Below are 18,477 nucleotides of genomic sequence, written 5' to 3'. Positions count from 1 at the left end.
AATCTCTCTGTTTCTGTTCCTTCAAAGTAGAATCATTGTCATAGACCAATAGTAAATAAAATGATAATTAGTAAACAGCAGGAAGAAAAAAAACCCTGCCTAATACCCCTGGCAGTCCCTGGCCCCACTATTGTTACCACGGGTCTCTGTTTTTTGCTGTTCAAATGGGAACCTTTAGTTTCTGATCAGAAGACATTTTAATACCAATTGCTATTTTTTAATGTCACTACTTAGAACTTGAAATATAAAATAGTTTATTAGGTCCCATTTTCTGACATGTCATCTTAACTACTTTACCTATCTGAAAAGTTTATTTGTTAACATTTCATCTGCTTTATTTTTCTAAAGGACAGTCATTATTTTTATCTGAAAATTGTCCTCCAGGATAAGTTTTTCCTTAATAAAACAATTTTTAAACTTTTTTCAAAACTCTAAAACAAAGTCAAAGCAAAACAAACAAATGAATAAATAAACAAACACTGGCCTCATATTGGTAAAGCAATCTTCCTAAGCACCTGGTAAAGTCTTTGGATGATTTCTTACAATATTTATAAGATTGTAATAAAAAAGTATCTAAAATATAATAAATAAAATTATTGTAGTAGTAAAAGCAAGAAAATAAATCTATATACTTCCAAAACATTTTTACCAGTCATTAACTTACAGATTTTTAAGTGCTTTCAGGAAATGTCTTTCAAAGCATTATGCCAACACAATTTAATAGTAAATAGAAACCAATCGTGATGAGGTTTTGGTAAGTTAAATGAGGAAAAGCAGAGTATCAAATCAAGAAGCCAACTGATGAGCACTTATTATAGTTTCTCCATAATAATCAATATGACAGTTCCTACTTTTTGGCCAAGGTAAGTCTTTTCAGAATTTTATATCCAATATTATATGTTTCTTTCTGTCTATAACTAGAATGAATGCAGAGAACTAAGACAACTTTAAGTCTAATTCAAACCTGCTTTACAAAGAATGATAACCAATGATAATGATATTAACAGATATCAGACACCTTACATTTACAGCCTGATCCACATTAATTTGAATCTTTTAGGATGTGCTCTATGTTTGTTTGGGGTCACAGATCTCTGATAATCTCATGAGATCTATAGCTCTTAAGTGCAAATGCCCTTCAGTAGGTTTTCTAGATTCTCAAGAACCTGGTGCACAAACCATGGGTTAAGAACAACAGAAAATGGAAAGGAGACAAGTAATTCACTCAATTATCTTTAATTCTTATTTATGAATATCTTTACTTTAAATCCAACTTTCTTCTCAGATATGGTATATTTCTTAGTATGAAACATAGTTTGTCTAGCTAAAAATTTCTCCATAAAACACTTGTTCCATACATAGCCCCATACATTCTTATTAATGGAAGAGGCCTCCAGACTATCTGGGAAATTGAAGTTCAATTTATTCAGTCCCACAGATTTTGTTTTATTTTTAACTATTTAATTCCATCTGTAGATAAAATAGCATAATCTAGAGTTGTAAAATAGGGAGCTTGAATTTATTAAAAAAATATAAAGTCAATAAAACAAACCTTTATCCATAAGATTAAAGAGGAAAAATTATGACTGTCTCAATAGATACAAACAAGTATTTGATTTTATCTCCCATTTGTTCATGAATTTAAAAAATACTCTCAGCAAAGTAAGAATAAATAAAATATAATCTAAAAACACAGCAACTAACATATTTAGTGGTGAAATTTTGAAATACTTTAAAATTGGGAACAATTAAAGAAAAGCACTCACACCATTCAATTCAACATTGCATATGAGAGTCTACTCAAGGAAAGAAGGTAAAAAAAAAAAAAAAGAAAAAACACATAAATATTACAAAAAAAGTAAAACTGTCTTTATAGATGATATAATTGTATATGTACAAAATCCAAAGAAATCTGCATAAAAAACAAACTTTCCACTAGATCCAGTAAGTGAATTCATCAAGGATTCAGGATATGTGGTTAAAAACAAAAATCTGTAGTATTTCTATATGCAAATAATAAACAAATAAAACGTGTATTTAAAAATTAATTCCATTTAAAATAGCATTAAAGATAAATAAATAAAACATCCAGGGACAAATTAAGCAAAAGATATAAAAGTGCAAAGCATTGTTGAAAAGATTCAAGGGGCACCAGGCTGGTTCAGTCAGTTAAGCATCTGACTCTTGGTTTTGGCTCAGGTTATGATCTTATGGGGTTTGTGGATTCAAGCCCTGCATCAGGCTCTACGCTGACAGCATGGAGCCTGCTTAGGATTCTCTCTCTCTCCCTCTCTGTCTGCCCCTCTCCCTCTCATGCATCCTCCCTCTCAAAGTAAATAAATAAAAAACATTAAAAAAAAGAATCAACATTGTTGGAATATTCAATATTATAAATATTGAATATAAATATTCAATATAAAATGTTTATATAGGTACAACAAATATATTATTATATTATTACTAAATATAATAAATAGAAATATTTAATATTATAAAGATGCTAATTCTTTTTAAACTATTCACATTCATTTCAGATCAAGCTCCCATAAGGCTTATTTTAGATACTGGGAAGTTGATAGTAAAATTTATATGAAAATCTAATGATCTCAGGTAATCAAAACATCATTGAAAAAATATTGAAAAACTTGTGCTACCTGATTTCAAGACTTATTATAAAGTTATAGTAATCAATACAGTGTGGCATAAGGATAAATAATAGATAAATAGGTTGGTGGACCAGAACAGAGATAAAATAGAAGTACATACATATAGTTAAGGGATTTTTTTTAACAAAGTTTCCTGTGTAATTCAATAGAAAAAGAGGAATCTTTTATTGTTTAACTAAAAGAATTTCCTTTAATGTTTATTTATTTTTGAGGAAGAGAGAGACAGAGTATGAGCAGGGGAGGGCCAAGAGAGAGAGAAACAGAAGCAGAAGCAGGCTCCAGGCTCTGAGCTGACAGCACAGAGCCCAGTGCAGGGCTTGAATCCACAAACTGCAGGATCATGACCTGAGCCAAAGTCAGATCATTAATTGACTGAGCCACCCAGGTGTCAGAAGAGGAATTTTTTAAATGAATGAGACTTGACTATTAAATGTTGAAAACTAGACATAGAAAAAACAGAAATTTGTTTCATATCTAGCACAATACACAAAACTCTAGATGGCTTACAGACTTAACTTTCAAAGCTAAAAATTTTCAAACTTCTAAAAGAAAACATGAAAATATCTTTATATCCTGGAGAGAGGCAAAGATTTCCTATCAATAAATATCAATAACCCTAAAAGAAAAACTATAAGCCCAACTGCATCAACATTAAGAAGTGCTGTTCAGCAAAAGATGCCATGGAGGAGGCAAAAAAGCAGGTATAAGACTAGTAAAAAAAATTTGTCATATGTTTTTGAAAAATTACTCATATCAAGAGTATATAAAGAACTCATGCAAATTAATAATGAAAAGACAAGGAACCAAATTCCAAGATGGGAAAAGTTTTGGACACTTAACAAAAAGAGGATATAAAAGTAGCCAAGAAATGTAAATTAAGAAGCCCAACATTGTTACTCTCTAGGGAATTGCAAATAAAATGAAAATTAGTTACATGTTCAAGAAAATGGCTAAAATTAAACCAATAATTAAAATAAATTTGCAACACCAAATACTGGAGAATATGTAGAACAACTTCATCTCTCATACATTGCTGGCATGAGTATAAAATGGTATAATCAATGTAGAAAAATTGGTATTTTCTTAAAGTTAAATATACACCTATTCCATGACCCAAAAATTTTGCTCTTAACTATGAAGAGTGAACATGAAATAAAAACATATGTCCACATAAATGTATACTAGAATGTTCACTGAAGTTTATTTATATTAACAAAAATTAGGTAACATTTGGTTATATCAACCAAATGTTGATCAATAAGAGAATGGATAAACCACTTGTAGTGTATCCCTACAATGGAATACTACTCAGCAATAAAGAAGAATAAACTTCTGATACATGGATGAATCTCAAAAAACATGCTAAGGGAAAGAAGGCAGAACAAAAGAATATACTGTAGTATTCCATTTTTATGAAGTTCAAGAATGGCAAAAACTAATCTATGGATTAGTTGATTATTCTAGTAGAAATTAGAATAATTTTTGTTTATAGTAGGGAGAGGAAATAATGAAAAGGGATGCTAGGAAGATTCTAGTGTTGACAATGCTCTGTATTTCAGTTGTTTTGTTGGTTACATGAGCATATACTTTGTCAAAACTCACTTAATTCTATGCAAGATCTATGCATTTTGCTGTGTAATTATCACCATTTTTTTTAAAAATCAAGTTAAAACTTCAGTATGGCAAAAGGAGCTTCTTGCAACTGGTGATTTTTTTTTCTCCCAAAGTGGTAAAATTGGCATATGTGGGTCTTTGTGGGGAGTTTTGGAAAGGGTAGGAAGACCAAAGCTCAGTGGTTCTTAAGTTGGCTACACACTAAAATGACCTGGGGAGTTTTAAAGAGCTGTGTGTCTGGGTCTTATCCTCAGAGATTCTGATTTAATTGCACTTGGGAGTGGCCTATGAATCAGGATTTTTAAAAGCCCCCCAGGTAATTTTAATGTGCAGCCAAGATTGAGAATCACTACTAAAATAGTTACTGGAAGCATGCTGCACCGCCTCTTGCTTTGGGGAAATGTTTCCTAACAAATGGTGATAATTTTTGTCATTCCAGGCCTATATAAACCATGTCAATTGGCATATTTTTGTTCATCACATAATTACTGCCATTGTGGTTCCTATGCATATGTAAAATTGAAAATAAACCAAATAGCAGCTGAGGTAAAAGAGATAGCGCTTGACTTAATAATATTGATAAACCAGAATCTCTTTGCCAGGGTTTTGTCCCTTGACATCTAGTCTCATAGCATCCTAAATTTTTCCATATATGACAACTAATAGACTTGCAATATTTTCCTTACACCACCTTGCAACTAAAAAAAAAGCAAAAGCTGTATGTATCTTTTTTACCATTATATCCTCAGCACCTGACATATTATGGAGGCTGAATACATATTCGTTGAGTGATAGAATAATCTCCACCTCATTTGGCACTAATTGCTTATGGGAATGATGAGTATTCCTCTCATCTCCTGCTCCTGGTACAAGAAAAAATAAAGACATGTCTAGCTTTTCTGCCCCTACCTCCACCCCAACTCAGATTCATGGTGAAGAAGCAAGAATATGATGGGAGAACTGTGTTTCTAAATCTGTACAAGAGTCCATGTTGTGTTAGGGACATGTAAATCAACAACATGACAAGTCATAGCTGAGTTGAAAGAAGACGACCGTGGGAGTCTATGCAATGGGACAAGTGAGGAAAGAAGATTTTTGGACTTCCGTTAATCATGGTTGACTATGGGGCCTCTAGTGAAAAAGCTACAAGCAGCTCACTTCCCAGAGAAAGAGACATGCAGGCCATTCTTAATTTCATTAAATTGCCTGATAATAACAGAGCTTATCAACCTCTCATTAGGAGAGCATTGGAGCAAGCATCATAATTTAGCAACTAGCACAGTTTAACAGTCCTTAACCTTCACCTCACCAGACAGCTGTTCTGTCATTTCTTAATCTTTCCATTTTATTGGTGTTACATTACCAGTCATAAGTAAAGAATGGGTGCTGGTGCTGCACCATGGATCTACTTCCAGTGCAGACTGGAACAAAGCCACCATGACACAGGAAGTACAATGCTCCAGGAGTCAACCCTGGGACACAGTTCCTGGGGCTACAGATGCAAACATTTGCAGTTCTTCAGCCTATTGAACATTGAGGATGCTTTGGCACCCAAAATCATGATTGCTGGATAAAATACCTGACTTCCCAATCCATCCCTTCCCACACCCTCCTCAGCCAAAATGGCAATCAAAAACTGCTGAGAAATTAAAATTTTCATTTCAGAACCATACCAAATCTTTTCTTTCTCTTGAACCAATGTCTTAATTATGGATTGTTAAAACTAGTTTTTTCAAAGAAATGTCAGAATGCTACTCACATTATTATTGATTGTTTCAGTTAGCTTCTTGGCATTTTCTAGCGTTAACATCTACCTTCTTAGAAACAACAATATGGACTCAAGTGCTGATTATTTCTAAAAGTAAAAATTTAGGATATGGAGATATATATGGCTCTTTTGAGAGGGAGGAGTATATGCTTTTTGTTTTTAGAACAATTCTAAAGTAATGAGCCATTCAAAAGCATTACATATGTTCCACTGGATACAGTGCAAAGAAAATCATCCCCATTTTTCTAATATATAGTACATACCATGGCCTGGGTCTATCCCAAGAAAAAGAAAGGTGAAATAATTTATAAGTCATGAAGGACCCATTAGAGTGAAGAAGGCATTCAGTGTCGTTTATAAGACTTATATTGAAATATCCATGAAATAATGGTTAGAATAACATGAAAACGGTGATCACACTTTTCTAAACATAAGAGTAATATTTTTGCTTTAAATCTATCATCACATAAAACATAATGAAATTTTAAGCAATAATAACACCTTAGTAAGCGGCATTATTATTGTTATTGAGAAACAGATTGAAGCAGTTAGGAGACTGCTGGCTGACCTGAGACATTTTCTATGTAAAATGTAAATTTGGAGGCAGCAATCAACTTTAATTTAGTGTGACTAAACCTTTTCAATGGAAAGGGGGTATTTCTGTGCCAGATTCTAACTTGAAGAGTTAGGCTAGTTGTATTTGTTAATTATTGCTGCATAACAAATTACCCTAAAACTCAGCTTAAAAAGAAGAAACTCTTACTAGCTCAGGTTCTGTGTGTCAGAAATTGAAGAGTGACTTACCTGTGGATTACTGGCCCAGTCTCTCTTATTCCAAGACTGCAAGTCCGCAGTAGCTTCAGTCATCTGAAGGTTTGCAGTTAAGGGGTCCATTTCTAAGGTGCTTCATTCAAGCAAGTTAGTGATGGTTGTTGGTGGGAGGCCTTAGTTCCTCACCATATGAACCCCTCCATAAAGCTTCTTGAGTGTTCTCATGACATGGCAGATGGCTTTCCCTAAAGCAAGTGACCCTAAAAGAGAAAGAAGAGCCATGATGTCTTTGAGGATCAGCTTCAAAATTCATAAAGCCCTCATTTCTTTAATATCCTTTTGATTACACAGGTCAGCCATATTTCATGTGGGAAGAGACAACACAAGGGTATAACTATCAGAAAGCATTCAGAATCACTACAGAGCACTTGAAGGCTGGCTACCACACCAGTGGGCATATGTAAAGACAGAATGCTGTAAGTAGTACTAATGGAAATAAATTCAGGTTTATGTTAGTCCATTACACATCAAATTACCATTTCATTTTTTTAATGTTTTATTTATTTTTAGAGATAGAGAGAGACAGCGCATGAGTGGGGAAGGGGCAGAGAGAGAGGGAGACACAGAATCTGAAGCAGGCTCCAGGCTCTGAGTGGTCAGCCTAGAGCTGGATGCAGGGCTTGAATTCATGAACCGTGTGATCATGACCTGAGCCAAAGTTGGACACTTAACCGATTGAACCACCCAGTTGCCCCTCAAATTAGCATTCAAATCCATTTATAAGTAAGTAGTTCTAGACACTATTATCTGAGTATATCTTCCAGTGTATACACCTATACAGGTGTCTAAGCAAATTCCACAAAATCTTTCTTTCTCTAGGGACACTGAATTTCACTGTTCATTCAGAATTTTCTTTCCTAAACATAAGAGTTATTCCACCATTTAAGACAAAATGTTTCCATGATGGTCAATTTTATGTGTCAACTTGACTAGGCTGAGGGATCCCAGATTGCTGGTAAAACATTATTTCTGGTGTGTTTGTGAGGGTGTTTCTGGAAGAGATTAACACTTGATTTAGTAGACTGAATAAAGACATCAGCTCTTACCATTAGTGGGGGGAGGGGAAGATCATCCAACCCACTGAGGGTCTGAATGGAACAAAAAGGTAGAGGCAGGACAGGTTCTCTCTTTTTCTCTTCTGAGATGTCTATTATTTCTTGCCTCGGACTTCAGAGCTCTAGGTTCTTAGGCCTCCAAACTCCAGGACTTACATCAGTGTGACCCTGATTCTCAGGCCTTTATTCTGAACTAAATTTCTACCACCAGCTTTCCTAGTTCTCCAGCTTTGGATGGCAGACTGTGGGGTTTTGGACTTCCATAATCACATGAGCCAATTCCTATAATAAATCTCCTCATATATATCAATATATAAGGTAATTGGTTGTGTTTCTCTGTTGAACCCTGAGTAAATAAAACAGTTACTTTATCTGAAATGCCAATATTTCAATATAGGAGTTAACATCAAAATTAAAGAAATGTTTGTTTGCCAAATTTCTTTCCATTAGGTGATTTATCTGATTGTTGGAGTCTTTATAATTTTATTTGAAAACTGTTATATTTGAATTGTTACCAACTGAGGGTTGTGCTGGTGTTGGGAAAAGGGGAAGCAACGATTTTGTTACTACTATTCTAAACTTTATCTGATATTTTCTCAAAAATGCAATCCAAACTATTTTTAATGAGTATATTTTGGATCAATTTTCTCCAACTAAACTATTCAAATATTTAAGAAATGAGCATCTACATTCAAGCATTCTTTCATTGTGGTATGTCTTTGTATTAGAAATAAAAATATAGACTTTTCCCACTAACTCCTAAAACTTTTCACAGGTTATCTAATCATCCCTACCAAATATATCTTCCTATAAACAAAATCTAACCAAATTGATAGGTTTTTGTTAAATAAACCTAGTTTTAAAATCTATAAACTTTATATAAATTTAGAAAATCCATTAATCTCTTTATCTTAGGCCCTTCATGCTGTTATAACAATAGTACTATAGACTGGATGACTTAAATATTTTTTATTCCTCAGTCCTACAGGCTGGGAAGTCCAAGATCAAGGTTCTGGAAGATGTGGTGCCTGGTAAGAACTCACATTCTCATTCACAGATAGTCATCTCGCTAAGTCCTCAGTGGGTGGAAGGGGTAAGGAAGTTTCCTGGGGTTTCTTTTATAAAGGCACTATATCCAGTTCATGAGTACTCTACTCCCATGACCTAACAACTCTCTAATACAATCATGTTGGTGATAAGGTGCCAACATGTGAATGTTAGAGGAGGGGAAAGAGGGAGCCACTAACATTCAGTCCATAACACTATCTATACAACTGAGACTAATAACTACTTTAAAGTGTTGCTTTGAAAAATAGAATGATATGTTGACTAAATTCTAATGACTTTCTCCTTTTACTGCTAATAATGTGAAAGGGCATACCGAAGTATGAAGCCCAAACTCCCTGATTTGACACCAAGGCCATTCACAGATGTGTCATATTCCCACCATTTCCACAGTCCACATGCCATATTGGACTATCTAATACTCCCCAAAACATTTTGCAAACTTCATGCCTTTCAATTTTGTCTGTGGAATTTGCTATACTTGAAATGCCAAAAGACTTTTCCACTTAATGAATCTTCTTACTCACTGACCTACTCAACTACTTTTTCTAAGAAACTTAACTTAGTAAGTTGGTATTCTCCAGGAAATTTAGTTTCCAACTCTGGACTTCTATTGTTAACCTAGATGTGTAGGATAGTACTTGCCATTATTCTTCTTTGTTAGCTATCCTCAGATTACACCACAGATAGTGAGGAATGGAGACCTTGTATTAATCACCTCTGTCTAAACCCAAGCACAGATCCAGGAACATATTGAGGTTTGCTCAGAAACAGACATCATAAAACTATTATAAGTAATCAATAAGTAATGTTTAGAAAATGAAAACTTGTCAAGATATGGAAAGTTATCAAATATATTCAAAAAGTGTAAAAAAGGTCTCTAGAAAAGTACACTAGGAATAAACCTATAGGAGATTCTGTAATAAATATCTTTGGGGTACTTCTGAAGAATGCTATGGTCACTAGAAGCCTACATACTTACAAGAGGATGGTCAATACCAACTACATGTTATTATTGCTAATTCTTTAAGATGGTAAACTCCATATAGTTTGATTTTAGAATATTTTGCTGTGTTTGATGCTATCATTGACCAGATGAAGAAATATGGCCCAAGTGATGATAGCACTGTTAAATAAATTGGGGACTGTTTGCAGTCTGGGTCCTATGAAATTGGTTAATGGAGAAAACTTAATCATGAGAAAGAATTTTCTGGTGTGTCACTGGGTTTTATGTTTGGGGTTTTCTGGTGAGCATTTTTTTTTTCCTGGTGAGCCTTTTTTTTAATGTTTATTTATTTTTGAGACAGAGAGAGACAGAGCATGAGTGGGGGAAGGGTGGAGAGAAAGGGAGGTACAGAATCTGAAACAGGCTCCAGGCTCTGAGCTGTCAGCACAGAGCCTGATGTGGGGCTCCAACCCACAAACTGCAAGATCATGACCTGAGGTGAAGTCGGACACTTAACCAACTGAGCCACCCAGGTGCCTTATTTCTGGTGAGCATTTTTAATAGCTACTTAAGAAAAGACATAGAAAACAGTTTCATTATATTTACTGATAAAGCATTAGAAAGTACATCTTTTTGGATGCACATTTGTGGCCAGTTCATTCTTTGAGGGGAGAAGGACAGCTGTTCTGTTCACTGTAGATCTTTAGAAAGATCTAACAACTTTCTCTGCCTCCCCATTCCAATTTTGACAACCAAAACTGTTTCTAGACATTGCCAAATGTTTCCTGGGAACAAAACCACCCTAAATTCTAGTACTGGGATATACTGATGAGGTAAGCCTAACAAAACAAAACTTATATGGAAATATAAATTATTCATAAGGTAAAGAATGCACTGTCTTTCTGATTTAATTTTTATATCCTGTCTTATTGAATAAGTAAATGAATGGTGAGTGAATAAATTATTAAGAACCAATTCTGAACTTACACTTTAAAAACTACAATAGCATCTCTTAAAGATGAAGAAAATCCTACTGAACAAATATGTTCTGTTTAAAAAGCAAAGTTCAGTGTAAGTTCAACATGAACAAAATAGTAAGATCATTCTTGAAAACCAAAACCAAACCCAAACCAAATCAACAATATGATTGTAATGTTAAGATGTATTAAATGAAATATCCAGAACAAGGGATGTGATATTACGCTGACTAAAGTGTGGCATTCAGTTCTGTTGACATAAATTTAGAGAAAATAACAGACAAGGTGATTTGAGGAGTGACTACAGATAAGGTTTCTGAAAAATGTGTCATAAAATAAATGGATGAGTAAATAAGATTGTTCCTATTAAACAAATTAATGCTGGAAAACATGAAAATTTCAAATATTGAAAAATAATCAGGTGATGAATAAAAGATGTATATTCCAGAAAGCTGAGTTAGAATAAATGTATGAAGTTTTAAAGAGATAGATTTAATCTTAATGGAAATAAAGAATCTTCTAAAAAGAAAGCTTTTTAAAATTGTAATTGGCTTATTTTGAAACCGCAGGACTAGCTTCTATCTGATATTCTATGTCTTTAATAATCAAGTGAATAATATCTTCAAGTTACTTTGATACTCAAATCATGATATCTACATCACTATATTGATGTAATATGATCAAAATTAAATATGCAAACCATATCTAGATTCAAAATGTATTTGCCTTGACTTTTTTCTTTAGAACCAATTTGAAATTTTTAATTACAGTAATTGGTACAATAAGTAAACCCACAAACATTTTTCTCATTTCTATAAAGTGAAGGATGTTGCAGTCTAACTACATTGAATGAACATTGATTTGGTAAGCCAGATAGGCAGTAAGTAGCCAAAAGTGGTGAGCTAAGCTAAAAAACAATCAGTTGTGCAAACGTTGAAAAGAAAACAAAACATAACTCTGGAAGACCAATGAAAGTAGAAAGGAGTAAGAAAAATCAGTCCTCAGACACCCACTCAAAAGCACAGGGCTTGGTCTGAAATGCCAGAGATATTTCTCAGAGAAGAAAGCTATGTATTAGATCTTTCCACCTAATTATCTCACAGCAGCTCAAGGTTTCTCTTGTTCATCACAGCCCATATGATCTCATCTAGTCTTTTTTTATTATTGTTTGAGAGAGAGAGAGAGGGAGAGAGAGGGAGAGAGAGGGAGAGAGAGAGAGAGAGAGAGAGAGGGAGAGAGAGGGAGAGAGAGGGAGAGAGAGAGAGAGAGAGAGAGAGAGAGAGAGAGAGAGAGAGAGAGAGAGAGAGAGAGAATCTTAAGCAGGATTCATGCTCAGCAAGGAGTCTGACATGGCTTAATCCCATGACCCTGGGGTCACAAACTAAGGTGAAATTAAGAGACTGACACTCAACCACTGAGCCACCCAGATGCCCTCATCTAATCTTAAAGAAAGTACGCCCATTAAAGATAGAAGGAAGGTTTCTTTTATGGACCAAGCCTTTCTCAGGTCTCCCTAAAGAGGACTATTTACCTCTGCACAGTAAATGAGAGATTTTCTTGAGGGTAAGTGGAAACTATCACTCTGAGTTCCCTAAGATTATTTCTATGACTGGCTTCCTGCAGTAGACTTCAGAGGAGACTCAAGTCATTGAGAAATTTCTTTAGAAGAAATATCAAAAAAATAATAGGCTTACAGTAGAAGCATTGCTTTTCTGTAAATCATAATCTGAAGCTTTTTAGCTACCACCATCACTGTAGTATCGTCAAACACTCACCATAATCTGTTCAAGCCTGGTGTTCTATCCTTTTAGACACTGGCCTCAACTGCTCTATTTCACTGCCACCTTCTCAGTTGAAACTGTACTACTGTCTATATGTTGGCTACTGTACTATCTGCTAGAAACTTACTGACTCTGACACTAGAGAAGGGCAAAGGTTGACTTCTGAATTTCCCCTGCGACTAGACTCATATGTAGACTTCCTGACTACCTCCAGACTTTTTTTTTAATACAGATGTCTTACCAAAAAGGAACTGTGATCCCAGCAGACTAATCCTCTTATGGATGTTGCAGAAACAAAGCAATGTTGGATTTCACAAAACATAACTTTTTAGTATGTTCTTATTTTAATTTGGTTCCATGAAAAGGAAAATAGCCAAGAGAAATGAGATGAAAAAAAATCAGCCATTTTAAAAAACACACAGATTATTTCTGTTCTCAAGAATCAAGATACATAAGGCACACAGTACTATAAATCAGGGAGAATCACACATGTTGAGAAACTCAGTAGGACCTTACTATTTATTTATTTATTTTGAGAGAGAGAGAGACAGAGAGAGAGGGAGACTCCCTCTCTCACACAGAGACAGAGACAGAGACAGAGAATCCCAAGCAGGGATTCAGTTAGCACAGAGTCTGACATGGGGCTCCATCTCCTGAACCATGAGATCATGATCTGAGCCAAAATCAAGTCCGCCACTCAACCAGCTGAGCCACCCAGGTGCCTCAGTAAGGCCTTACTTTATGGATGAATTCTGTCTCTACTGTCATTCAAATCTCACTGATCCTTGAGCAAGGACAGAATTGACAAGAAAACTACAATTTGGCCTCACTATGTTCTACCTTAAGGAACTTTGTGGAAGTATTAAAGGGAAGAAACACAAATTATGGCTTTAGACAAATCTAAAAAAGATTAGATCAGTGTCAAGATAAAAAGTGCTAAATTTTGAGAGTTGTTTTTCAAGCCTAACCTCTGAACATGTTGAAGTTTGTTTTTTACCAGTGCAGCTAGTTACTAACCAGATTTAGGAATACATACCAGGGAATTAAGGGCCCCTTTTAATTAACAGTTTATTATGAATTAACTATCATTCACCTTTAATCCCAAAGGATTCCTCATACCTGGGCAATCACCCAAGTCTTATTAAAGGCCACATCTCAATTTAGCTAAGTTATATATTATACGTAATGAAAACTAGCAGCCCACCAAATAGCTTTACTTCATAAACTTTTCTAACAAGTGAAGGAAGGAATTTTTGTTTTTTATGACCCAAAGTTTCCACTCAGTGTCTCAGACAAGGCTCCTTCAACACATACGAAAGATGACTAGGAAGGAGACTCATAAAGAGTGTTATAATATCAGAGTAAGTTTTTCCTTCTCGAGCAACAATATTCAGGTTACATGCTTGTGAAAGGCATGTATTTTGGAAAATTTTTCTCCTGCTTTTCTCTTAACCTGCACCAAACAAAATATAAATTTGCTATAAACAGGGTAACTAAGCAGTATAATATATAACAATGACAGACATGATTTTTTCTATATATTATATCATTGATATCCATGTTCTTAAACTAAATTCAGCCCAGACTACACTCCTTTTTTAAACTCATAGTTAACAGAGCATCAGGAAAAGTTCTGAGGACAAAAATGGTACATGTCCTAGAACTGGCAATTTTAAAAATCAGTAATATAACATTCTCAGAACACAAATGTGGTGTATATACTGTGGGACATGGCTCTTCCTATAAAAGTTGAGAAGAACAGGGATAACAGTGATGAGACCACTCTGCTAATGGTCACATTGTGATGGCTACTTTAAAACAAAATAATAAGAATTTTAAGTGGTAAAAAAAAATTAACATAGACTCTTAGGAAAAACACAAAGTATAAGCCATGTTTAGTTGCTGGAATTTTCATGGAAATAATTTTCTTTTCACAAACACTGTACAAGAATAGAGAATTTGCACATAGTAGGCAAGTCCCAGGAAAGTTGAAAGGATCTTCCTACGTGGCAGAAAAAAGGAAAGGATTAAAAAACATATAACATATGTAACACAAACCCTCAAATGTTTCTCCTAGCAAAGCAAATTCTAATCATGTAATGTGTCTACAGTAACTGTGTTGATATGTGACTTGTTTTTTAACATTGTTTTCCAAGCTCCTGTGTCCAATGAAGTGGTTTGTTTCAATCCTAGAGCCTCCAAATGTGTAAAACAACAGGAGGGCTTAATAAATGATTTTGAATGTGAAAACAAGAAAGAAAGAAAAGGCATACATCATCTCAGGTTTATTGTTGAGGTTAAAATCTATAGCCAACTTTAGAGCATCTCATCAACTGTAAATAAAAATCTCAGAGAAAATTCAATGGGACCCTGAAAGGGCAATCATTTCCAAAGAATTTTAGGAGAACAGAATAACAATTTTAGTTGACAGTTTCTTTTATTTCAGAAACTAAGTTCTTAAACAGTATATGCAAGACATTGTGAAGAATTACATTATTCCATGTCATTTTATATTTTAGCTGAGTAAATCTTTTATTTGTCACATGAGACAATATACAGTAGTCTGAAAAAAATCAAAGCTAGATTTTCAACAATAACATCGTCATTCCAGTAGAATGACCTTTTGATATAAATCTTTTGACAAATCCTTCCTGTTTTTTTAAAATCAATCACTCATTTTAAATGAAGTAAGCAAAGTATCCATAAAACCAGGTATAGTTTACCAACCTAACATTTATTATGATACATTTCAGATTCAGTTTTATATGCTAAACTATATTACTCCACCTTAGAAATACCAAACTTTATTTGAAGTTACAATGACTTCAAGATATAGTGGAGGAGCAAGTATGAAATGGCTTACCAAACTGTCCTCCATAAATAAAAAGAATATTTTTGAAAATACTGAGTCACACTGAAGTTTCAAGGAGAAGGATCATAAAGGAAAAAGATATGATGAGTTTTTCATCCTGGTAAACTCCATCTGCTAAGGCCTGAAGGAAAGGAAATTGATTTGGAAATTGACATGAGAGATTTGAAGATACAAGAAAGAATTTCCTAGCAGTAAACATCATAAAATCATTGAGTTGTTACTATGGGTCACTACTGTACCCTTTCATACTTCATCAGAATTTATATATCAAATCATATCTGGCTTGATATTAGTATTATTTTATAGGAAAAAATTAAGATTATTTTTATGAATATTTACTGAGTCCTTGCAACAAATTTAAGAAAATATTATAAAGTCACTTTCACTCAGTAAACAAAATGTGGTGATTCTTCCTCTAGTTGAGTTATACCCTCCCTCTGAGTCCTGTAGCATGGTATACACTTCTTTATCACTACCTTTACCGGATTATCTAATGATTGACTTAATTATTTGCCTGGCTGCTCCACTAGACTACAAGATTTTTAAAGTGCACAACTGCATCTTATTTGTTTTTTATCCCCAGTGTTTGTGATCTACTACAGATTCAATAGTTATTGAGCTAAGAATGTAAGTGTAAAGGTATAAATGGGGGGAAAATGTACCTATCATCCAAAGATCTGTAGCAAAATGAAAAAAATGAAATAATCCAATGAAAAATAAATGATTGCCAAAAGATATATCTGGATTTTTAAAATAAATATTTTATAACAGACGAGAGCTCAAAATTCAGTGATTTTATTTACACCTCAATCTAGGACATAACAATGCTCTTCCTCTAGGGGAAAAAAAAAGCAAAAAGGAAAGCGACTACCACCATCCAGTATATATGAAAGCATACAGACATATTTCATGAAAACTGTTGTACATAAGGGGAAAATACTTTTTAAACCCACAGAAGAAATAGAGGTTTTCTTTAAAGCTGGATAAGACTTTAGATAACTTCAGGTTCTCATTTTAAAGTTTAATAAGGGGCACCTGGGTGGCTCAGTCGGTTAAGCGTCTGACTTCAGCTCAGGTCATGATCTCACAGTTTGTGGGTTCCAGCCCCATGTCAGGCTCTGTGCTGACAGTTCAGAGCCTGCAGCCTGCTTTGGATTCTGTGTCTCCCTCTCTCTCTGCCCCTCCTCTGCTTGTTTTCTCTCTCTCTCTCTTCTCTCTCTCTCTCAAAAATAAATAAAAACATTGAAAAAATAAAAAAATAAATAAAGTTGAGTAAAGACATTGAGAAACATTAAGAAGCATTACAGATAAACCTGTGTGCAAATCTCAGCTCTACAAAACTATAAATCTGGTGAAATTATTACATTTTCAATTTAATTAATCATTGTGATTCTTCACTTGATCTTAGCCAAAAGGCCGAGAAGCGATTCATTGTGATTCTTTAAAACTAAAGTGGAATTAAAAATATCTAAGGGTTGAAATGAAAGTACATACCAAAAGAAAAAAATAAAGAAAGAAAAAGAAAATACATACCAGATCCATAGTAGAAGCTTAATACATGTTACTTTATAAAGGGAAATAACATATTATAAAAGAAAGAAATTCAATGTCAGTATAGCCTGAAGCTTGGCTATTTATTAGTATTGGTATTGAATCTCTGCAAACTAATCTCTTTGAATCTCAATGTCCTCATCTATAAAATGAAAATAATCAAATTTACTGGAGTAGGTTGAATACAGCCACCCAACTATATCAAGTCCTAATGCCTAGAGCATGTAAAGGTCACCTTATTTGAGGAAATAGTTTTTTATATGTAATTAAGATCTTGAGATGACTACCTGGATTATCTTTATCTGAGTGGGCCTTAAATGTCATCATGAGTGTGTTTATAAAATAGAGCAGAGGGAAATTCCATATGGACAGAGAAGAAGACAAACAGAAGAAGAGAACACAGTGAGAAGATGGAGGTAGACATTGGAGTGATGCAGTCAAAAGCCAAAGAATGTCTGAAAGCCACCAAAAGCTGGAAGAGCAAGGAACAGAATCTCTCCTAAAACCTCCAGAGGGACCACGGCATTCCTGAAATCTTGATTTCCGACTTCTGATTTTGAGAATTAAGACAGAATAAATTTTTGTTGTTTTAAACCACAAAGTTTCTTGTAATATTTTAAGGTAGTCACAGGAAACTAACAGGTTTACCCTAAATGATTTTTATGTAAGCAAGTATAAGCTCATCAACTTGGGAGAGGAGCTGCAAACACATTCCACCCATATCTAGAGTACAAAAAATTCAAAGTGATTCTAAATTCTGAGAGAGTGAGTGCCAAAGAGTCAGATATTTGAGTGAGCAGAGCCTAACATGGAGTTCTAGAGCTCCACATGCTGATAAAGAGAGTCATCTACAGGAAAACCAAGGACCATCAGGAATAGAGAGTGTAGAAGTTTATCTAAGTGACCACAAGGGGCAGAGGAATGATATTTCATTGTTTCTCTGAAGTCTTCCCATTGGGTTGTTGCAGAGATAGGCTACATTCATTTCTGAGGAGCCAAAGACTAACAACTAAGGACATAACTATTTTGCTGATGTCCCTATATGAGTATTTTTTCCAAAAAATGTCATCAATAAATATCATAAATATTTGTATAGTTACTACTGTTGTTATTATTATATTATTCATAAAGTGTTGAACAGCAGGTTAGTAGAGGAGGAAAAAAGAGAAAAGCTCTTCTATCCAAACTCTGTGCTCTCCATTTTGTCATGTTTCCATCAATTATTCTTCTTAGTTTTCATACAATTTATTATGTGGCTTTAATCTACTTTTATAATCTTATTTCCTGCCACTCTTCAACAGCCACACATACCCTATGCTCTAGTCTATCTCTTACGTAAAGAGCTTATGAA

The 18,477-nt window shown here is 34.3% G+C and overlaps 1 pseudogene; it reads right to left on the bottom strand.

The window, feature by feature from the left end:
• Nucleotides 1–16,866: 16,866 nt before the first annotated feature.
• LOC115297224 lies at nt 16,867–17,003 on the bottom strand (annotated as a pseudogene).
• Nucleotides 17,004–18,477: the final 1,474 nt, after the last annotated feature.

The sequence above is a fragment of the Suricata suricatta genome, chromosome 7 (genome assembly GCF_006229205.1).
Source record: "Suricata suricatta isolate VVHF042 chromosome 7, meerkat_22Aug2017_6uvM2_HiC, whole genome shotgun sequence".
Classification (NCBI taxonomy): Eukaryota; Metazoa; Chordata; class Mammalia; order Carnivora; family Herpestidae; genus Suricata; species Suricata suricatta.
Note: the sequence above shows the minus strand (reverse complement) of the source record. Positions and strands in the feature narration are given on the sequence as shown.